This window comes from Marmota marmota, unplaced genomic scaffold, assembly GCF_001458135.2.
Source record: "Marmota marmota marmota unplaced genomic scaffold, marMar, whole genome shotgun sequence".
Lineage (NCBI taxonomy): Eukaryota > Metazoa > Chordata > Mammalia > Rodentia > Sciuridae > Marmota > Marmota marmota.
Window position 1 is genome coordinate 2,565,474 of NW_026000153.1, and position 9,127 is coordinate 2,574,600.

The following is a 9,127-nucleotide window of genomic DNA, read 5'->3' on the forward strand; positions in this document are numbered from 1 at the left end:
TGTAATTCTCAAGGAACGCCCCCAGTTACCTACTTCTTCCAGGTTACCTACTTATTCCAGTCATGTCCCACCTGTCTACAGTTACCCTCAGTAATCTAATCCATTTAATGGGCTAATTTTAATAATTTACCGATTAGGTTAAGGTTCTTGTGGTCTAATCATTTATCTCCTGCATTAACATAGTTTGGATGTGAGATGCTCACCCCAAAGATTCTATCACACATCTGTGTGTACACACACACACACACACACACACACACACACACCAAGTAATACAATGGAAAAAGTAATAGAAAAGAAGCAAATGAAGGCCACAATCTAGCCACAAAGACTATGGGAAAGAAGGAAGAACATCAAACTTGGGTTTTCTGTAATTAGTTTAAATATCTTTGGGTCTCAACAACCTCCCTTCTATGAAGGATTTGTACCAGATTAAACTTTCTCATTCAATGGACACCAATGTCTACAGGGTATAAATAGCTCTCCTGAAACACAAATAAAAACATTGTTAAATTTCAATAGGAATTCTTTCAGTCCCTTAGTAAGTGTAAGAGGGCTAAGGGGGTTACAAAGTCTAAGAGGACTTGGGAAACGGGTGTTTCTTTCTGCTGATACAATGACAAAGTAGCTGAGACTTTTTACTGTATAAAGAAATTTATTTTTCAGTTCTGGAGGCTGGAAGTCAGAGATCAAGGTGCTAACATTTGGTCTGGTGAGTGCCTTCTTTTGCTGGGTTCTCACATGGCAGAAGGACAAGCCAATGGAAACTAGCCCGCTGCTTTGGGGCTTGTTTCATGGCCCTAATCTTATTTACTTGTGATTGAATCATGAAGTTTTCTCCATCTTTTAAAGATACATTTTTAACTGGTACATTATGATGGTGCATAATCATGGGATTCATTACATCGTATTCATACATATAATTTGATCAATCTCATTCCCCAGTTCTGACCTTGTTCTTCCCTGCCCAGGATCTTCTTGCTATACTCTACTGATCTACCTTCTCTCATTGTTATTTTAATTAGGGTATTATATTTATATATTCAAGATTACTTGTGGTATTTTTATACATGGACATAGCACAATTTGGATTTCATTCCCCAGTTCTTTCCCAAGCTCTCCCTTTTCTGTCTTCTCTAACCTAATAGTCTATTTTTTTGTGTGTGAGATTGCCCCCTACTTTTATTTTTTTTGTACTGGAGATAAAACTTGGCACTTCCCCACATCCTCAGCCTTTTCTTTTTTTATTTTTATTTATTTATTTTTGAGATAGGGCCTCACTAAGTTGCTGAGGCTGGTCTTGAATCTTGCAATTCTCCTGCCTCGGCCCCCAGCATCCCTGGGATTACAGGTGTACTTCACCGTACTAGGCTACTTTTTTCTTTAAAAATTCCTTTTTTTACCCTCTGTAGTTCCTGCATGTAAGGCTACACTTAATACTAACACTGGCAATAACTGAATTTAGAGGGAACACATTCAAACCATAGCAAAGCCCATAAGTAAGGGTATCACTTTTTTCCGAAGTTATTTGATAATTAAACACTTTGGTCAGGGAACTCTCTAAACTTCCATGGGACACTGAGGGGTGGTGTTAGATTTCCTTTGTTGTGACAAAAAAACCCAAGATAAATAACTTGGAAGAAAAAAAATGGTTCCTTTTTGGCTTTATGATCTTGGAGGTTTCAGTCCATCATTATTTGGTTCTGTGATTTTGGGGCCTGTGGCAGCACAGTACGTCTTGGTAGGAACTTGTGGCAAAGAAGGCTATTCCTCTTATGTGCAGGAAGCAAAAGAGGAGACTGGGGTCCCAATATCTTCCTCAAGGGCATACCTCCAGGGACCTAACTTTCTTTAGGCCCTTCCTCTTCAAGTTTATCACCTTCTAATGGTGCCACAAATTGGGGTCCAAGCCTTTAACACCTGGGCCATTGGGAGGGGAACTCAAGATCCAAATCAAATCCAAAGCAGGGCTCCTGAATTCTGGTAGTTCTTTCCTGAGGTGGGGGATGATGGACATTTGGAGTCGTGCTCGTTTTGTCAAGTGTCAATCACATTTTTGAAAACCTCATATTTCTTCAATAGAGTAATTTGCCAGAAAGACCAGAGACTTAGAAAACTGAGGTACTATTGTAGGTAATAATAATAAAAAATCTGTGCCACTCACTGGTGGTTTGTCTACACTTAACATGTTCACCAATGACAATCAGGTCACCCTTCCCCCATGTAGAGTGAATCGGGTTTGGAAAAATGGGTGACTTCAGCAACATCTTCTGTTTGCTCAATTGGAAAATTTTCCTATGTGAAGCTCCTTTAGGAAAAGGAAAAAGATAGAGTAGTATATTTGACCCCCACCCAGAAGACCCTTGCCATAATTAAGCTTCTCTTATCAGATCTGCAGAGGTTATTGTGGTTGGTAGTTTCTTTTTTCTTGCAAATGGTATGACAATAGTCAGCATTTTTTTTTTTTAAATACAACAAGCTTGCAATTTTCTTTTAAAATCTTGTGAAACTTGTGTCTGGTCTAGAGCATGGAACAGAAAGCAATTGTCATGTAAAACTTCCAAGCCCCTCTTCCCACTGGATATTAAGGTCAAAGAATTTCCAAAATCTTGGTTCAGAGGAAGAATTCTTAGGCAAGAGACACCTCTGAACCTGTCGTCTTTAAACCTGCTTCCTGAAAATTCCTCAGGTGTCCAGCCTCTTCTGTCCCACATCATTTGGTGACCCAGATGGCACAGTAGAGATGAAGATGGCTTTTCTCTTGTCTTGGGTTCTGGCTTCCCTGGGATGTTGGAGGAAAACGCGTCTCCTTGGTGCACCGCAGGCTACTCTTTGCCTGTAGGTGAGGTGACTTATCTGGCACCCTGGAGCTGCCACCCCAGAGCACAACAGAGCCCATAAGAAATAGGAACCAGAACTAGGGAATTAGGAACACCACCCAACTGAACAGGTAGGACCTGGGTCCGTTTGTGGTGGCCCATCAGACTTCCCCATAGAGACCTAAGCAGGTTGAAGACAGGCTTGATCAACCTCTGAGGGGGCCGAGTAACCTCCAAGAGGAGTTGGAGCCGAAAAGGACTCAGAGTTGCCCGAGTAGTCTGCTCCGAGTCAGTGGGCAGAAGGGAAATTGCGACTCCTTTTTGGTTTGAAATGAATTTTGGGGATTTGGGCAGTAGAGAAATTTTGCTCTGACCATGTTCCGCAGTCCAGCTGGGCAAAGTAACTGAGAGGTGACAAGCAACTGTGAAGGTTGAAGCAGGAACTGCTTTATTGCGAACAGCAGAGGTATATATATCTGATTTACATAAAGCATGACTCAATCAGCATCATCCAATCATAGCATTGCTCCCCTATAGATACAGCAATCAGCCAATAAGGAGTCCCCACCATCTTGATGGCTTGGTGGCATTGCCTCACAAGCCACTCCTCCTGGCAAACTGCCAGGCGCCATCTTGACTTGGTCACAGCCTCCAACACCATGTCTGTGTTAAAGTTTGTGAATGAGATGAACAAGGGACAGGTTCTTATCCAGCATAAGGGCCCAAGAGAGTGCAGAGTCCTGATCCACGGTTCCTTGTTGCCACATACAGTCTGTGGCTTCCACTAACCAACTTCTAGGTGGAAGCTCCAGGTCAGGAATTGATACAGACCTGCAAGTTAGGAGAGGACCCTAAGTCCCCAAGAGGGGAATGGCCAGAGGCAAAGCAAGTCTTAAGTGTGCAACATGGATGCAGGGCAGAACATGGGAGGAACAGAGGAAACTCTCTAGAAATGTACGTTAGGAAAACTTTAAGAAAGGTTTTTAATGGTAACGTTTTATGAAGTGAGTTTCACCCCATAGTTAAAAAAGGTTAATGGTAACTGGGGGGTAAAGCTTTCTCCACAAAAGTTATATACTTCAAATTAGAATGGCCAGCCTTTGAGGTGGATGGCCACCTCAGAAGTGTCATTGGCAAGGTACCTTTTTATTTGTGGTACCAGGAATTGAACTCAGAGGAACTTGACCACTGAGCCACATCCCAATCCTATTTTCTATTTTATTTAGAGGCAGGGTCTCACTGAGTTGCTTAGTGCCTCACTATTGCTGAGGCTGGCTTTGAACTCATGATCCTCCTGTCTCAGCCTTCTGAGCCACTGGGATTATAGACATGCACCACTACACCCGGCTGCAAGGTAACTTTTAATAGTTGTCAGAACTCTGGACACCCAGACCAATTCCCTTATATTGTTGGCAAGAGAGTGCAGAAACCAACCCCCTTAATTGAGAGTCTATCTGGAAGGACAATCTAAGTTAATGTTAGGTCTTAGAGGCCACTGTAGTCTGAGCTAACTAAATGGAACTAAACAGAAAAACTTGGCAAAGAAAATACAGAGGAAACCAGTCTTTCCCATGGGCCAGCTAGCCTGGACCATGCTGCCACAGGGCTTCAAAAACTCGCCAACCATCTTTGGGAAACCACTATCCTCTGACTTAAAAGCCTTTCCTGCAAAACAGTGTGGGTGCATATTGTTCCAATATGTAGATGATCTGTTGGTGGCCAGAACAACCAGAGGACTGAGTGAAAGGGACACAGTTGCTTCTCGCCCTTCTATATAAGGCTGGTTTACAAAGTTTCAAAGAAAGCCCAAATCTGTCAGTTAACTTCCTTCATTTTTATTTGGGCACAACGGCAACTGGGCCCCAAAAGGAAACAGGTGATCTGATCAATTCTGGTCCTTTCAACCCACTATCCAGTTAAAGTTTTTGGGGGCTGCTGGATTCTGATACAAATGGATCCCCAACTTCTTATGGCAAACCCCGGCTATGAAGCCACAAAAAGGAAAATGGGATCCTCTGTGGGGGCCAGCACAACAAAAGGCCTTTGAGGACAATAGGTGCACTGAGTGCTTGTTTAGATTAGGACTCCCTGATCTCACAAAGCCTTTCTTTCTGTAGTCCACATACCATCTGAAATAGCTGTAAGAGTCCTGACTCAAATGCCACTGGACAGTGCCATGTCCCCAGCATATGTCTAAATAGCTGAACTTTGTAGTCAAAGGCTGGCCACCTTGTTTACAGGCCTCTGCAGCCATGGTCCTTCAGGTGTTAGTTCCCATCCCATACTCAGCTTGTCAGCCTCTAACACTGTTAAAGTACAAAGGACAATATTGGCTGACTACTGTGAGGATAGTCAGATACCAGGGCATGTTACATGAAAAGCCATGTCCACATTAAAGTTGTCTGAACTCTAAACCCAGCAACTCCACCGCCCACTGGGACTGGGCAAGATGTCACAACTACACTGACATCATAAAGTGTTCGCCAGTAAACTGGACCTGACAGACCAGCCCCTCAAGGACCCTGATGTGGAGGGCTTCACAGATGGAAGCGGTTTCACAAAGGATGGGGGGTACATCTTGCTGGATATGCAATGATCACTCTGGACTCCAAGATTAAGGCAAAGCCTCTGCCTTGGGGAACTTCTGCACAAAAGACGGAACTTTTTGCTCTGACCCATGCACTCCAATTGGCAGCAGAAATCTATGTGAATGTCTACAGACTCAAAGTATGCTTTCACCACCCTTCATGAGACCTTATATAAATAAGAGGCTAATTTACTGGGGAGAAAAAGGCATAAAATATGGACAGAATTCTTGATCTTCTAAACATAATATGGGCACTCAAAAACAAACAAACAAACAAAAAAAACAACTGCAGATTACATTGCCAGGCACCAAAAAGGGGAACACTGTGGATCTTGGGGCAACCAAAGAAAAGACAGAAGCAAGCTTAGTGCCTGCAGCAGGAAGGAAATCCAGCCTAGGCTTAAATGCTGTCCTTCTGCCTGACCCTCTAACAGAATGGGAGCAAAAATATTCCCAGGATGTCTATAGAGGTTATTTTGGTAGTTTCCTTTCTTGCAAATGCCAGGCTTGCATGCAAATGGTGTGATAGTGGAGTCTGCAAGCTTGTGGGGTTTTTTTGTTGTTGTTGTTAGGTTTCACAAGTTTTTCCACAAGAAACCAGGAAAACAGTCTGGTGTAGAGAATGGAATAGAAAGCACTTGTCATGTAAAACCTCCAAGTCTCCCCTCGAACTGGATACAAAGTTCAAAGAATTTCCAAAATCTTGGTTCAGAGGAAGAATTCTTAGGCAAGTGCCACCTCTGAACCCTGCAGTCAATAAACCTGCTTCCTAAAAATTTCTGAGGGGTTCAGCCTCTTCTGTCCCACTTCAATACATCCTCCAGCCATGCCCCACCTGTCCAGTTACCACTCAGTAATCAATTAAGTGGATTAATGCACCAACTAGGTTAATTTTAATAGGTTGTTTCTCATGATCTAATCACTTATCTCCTGCATTAACATAGAATCTTCGGAGGGACACCTCACATCCAAACCATAACACCATTTGTGTGTGTACACATACAAGCAAGTAATAAGATACAAAAAAGAAGAAAAGCAGATGAGGGCCACATCTAGCCACAAAGACTGTGGGAAAGTGTTATAGTTAAAGCTTCGTCCCGGGGTTTCATAAACTGACTTCCACGTATAATCGAATCAAGCCTTTATTGAAGCGCACAGGTGGCGGCTGACCAGAACTTAAAGCTGTTCCCCTGATCAGCCCCGAACAATTGCAAGGGCGCTCCTTATAAGCCTGAAAACCGCAAAAGGGATGTTTGGGGGTCTAGCCAATGCAAGCAAGCCAGGTTACAGAAGCAGGAGAGTGGTTAGGCTTCCTGCCGCTTGACTGCAATCACAGGTAGCCCAGTCACCCCAGTTACAGAAACAGAACCCCATTTCCCTAGTTACAGAAACAATGCCCCATTAGGTAGTTCCATGTACTTAAAGGTTTCTATCGCAAAAGGAAAAGAACATCTTGCCCCAGTCATGACTCTTCTACTTGGCATGGTTGTTTTACATGATGAAGTCATAAAACAAAATGAAGTCACATTTGCTCCTACTATCACTAAAGGAGGAGGAACACCAAACTTGAATTTTTCTGTAAATATTTTTGGGTCTCAACAACTTCCCTTCTATGTAGACATTGGTGTCCACTGGTCCAAATCCTTCAAAGTGTGGATAGCTCTCCTGAAACAAAAACAATAAACTCATTGTGTTTAAATTTCAGTAAGAATTTTCAGTCCCATAGTAAGTGTAGACCAAGTCTAAGAGTGTGTAGGAAATAGGTGTTCCTGTTCTTCAGTGTCAATCTGACCAGCAAAAGCTTGATGTAGTCCATATCTTCCAATACAACAAAGTAGCTGAGACTGGGTAATGTATAAGATCAGAAATTTACTTTCCAGTTCTGGAGGCTGGAAGTCTGAGATCAAGGTACTGACATTTGGTGAATGCCTTCTTGCTGGGTTCTCATATGGCATAAAGCAGAAGGACAAGCTAATGGAAACTAGCCCATTGCTTTGTGGAGCTTTTTTTGATGAACCTTAATCCCATTTACTTAGAATTCATGATTCAATCACCTTTCAAAGGATACTCCTCTTTCTTTTTAATTGGTGGATTATAATCATGCACATCATGGAATTCATATTCATGCATGTAATATAACTTCATAACTTCATCATTCCTCAGTTCTTTTTTTTTCTTCCCTCACCACAATCTTGCTTTACTGACTTACCTTTTATTTTATTAATCGGGACACTATGATTATGTATCCAAGTAGAATTACTTGTGGTATTTTCATACATGGACATAGCGCAATTTGGATTTCATTCCCCAGTTCTTTCCCAAGCCCTCCTTCTGTCTTCTCCCTTTACTTTCATAGTCTTCTATTTTTGTGAGATCACCACTTTTTCATTTGTACTTGGGATTAAACTCAGGGGCACTTTACCACTGAGCCACATCCCCAGCCTTCTTTTTTTAAATTTAAATTTTGAGATAGGGCCTCGCTAAGTTGCTGAAGCTAGTCTTGAATTTTGCAGTTCTCCTGCTTCAGCCTCCAGCATCTCTGGGATTCCAAGTGTGCTTCACCGTACTGGGCTACTTTTTTCTTTAAAAATTATTTTATTTCCCCTCTGTAGTTCCTGCATGTAAGGCTATACTTAATACCAACACTGTCAATAACTGAATTTGGAGGGAACACATTCAAACCATAGCAAAGCCTATAAGTAATGGTATCACTTTTTCCTAAAGTTATTTGATAATTAAACACTTTGGTCAGGGAACTCTCTAAACCTCCATGGGACATTGAGGGGTGGTGTTCCATCACTGACTCAAAAAAATCCAAGATAAATAACTTAAGAGGAAAGGTTTGTTTCGGCTTATGGTCTTGAAGGTTTCAATCCATCATGGATTGGTTCATTCCTTTTGGACCCGTGGCAGCATAGCACATCTTGATAGGAACTTATGGCAAGGAAGGCTATTCCTCTTATGTGCAGGAAGCAAAGAGAAGAGGAGGCTGGGATCCCAATATCCCCCTCAAGGGCATTCCTCCAGTGACCTAACTTCCTTTCCTTAGGTCCTACCTCTTGAATTTTCTATTGCCATCAACTACTGCCACAGACTGGAGTCCAAGCCTTTAACACCTGGGCCATTGGGGGACACTCAAGATCCAAGTTATAACAGGGCTCCTGAACTGATAGCTCTTTCCTGAGGGGGAAAAATAGTTTGAGATGGACACTGAGTTATGCTTATTTTGTCAAGTGCTACTTAATCACATTTTTGAAAACCTCATATTTAAAAAAATATTTGACCTGAAAAAGACCAGAGACTTAGAAAACTGAGGCAGTATTGTAAAAAGAAAACTGTGCCACTTGTAGTTTGTCTACACTTACCATATTCACTGACAATCGGGTCACCACTCCCCCATATAGAATGAATCAGGTTTGGAAAAACAGGTGACTTCAGCAACATCTTCTGTTGGCTCAACTGGAAATCTTTCCATGTGAAGCTCTTATAGGAGGAGAAAGTTAAAGAATAGTATATTGATTTTTTTTTTTCCCTATTGCCATAGCCTTCCTCTTTCTGCTTCAGCTATACTATTGATTTGTTATAAACAGTAGAAATTAGTAATTGTCTACAGGGTAAAAAAGTGCCCTGGCTACAAATACATGAAGTTGACCCAGGAAATAAGGAGATGAGGGCAATTGGTATTTATTGAGTAGCTATTATATGCTAAGCTTTATGTTGG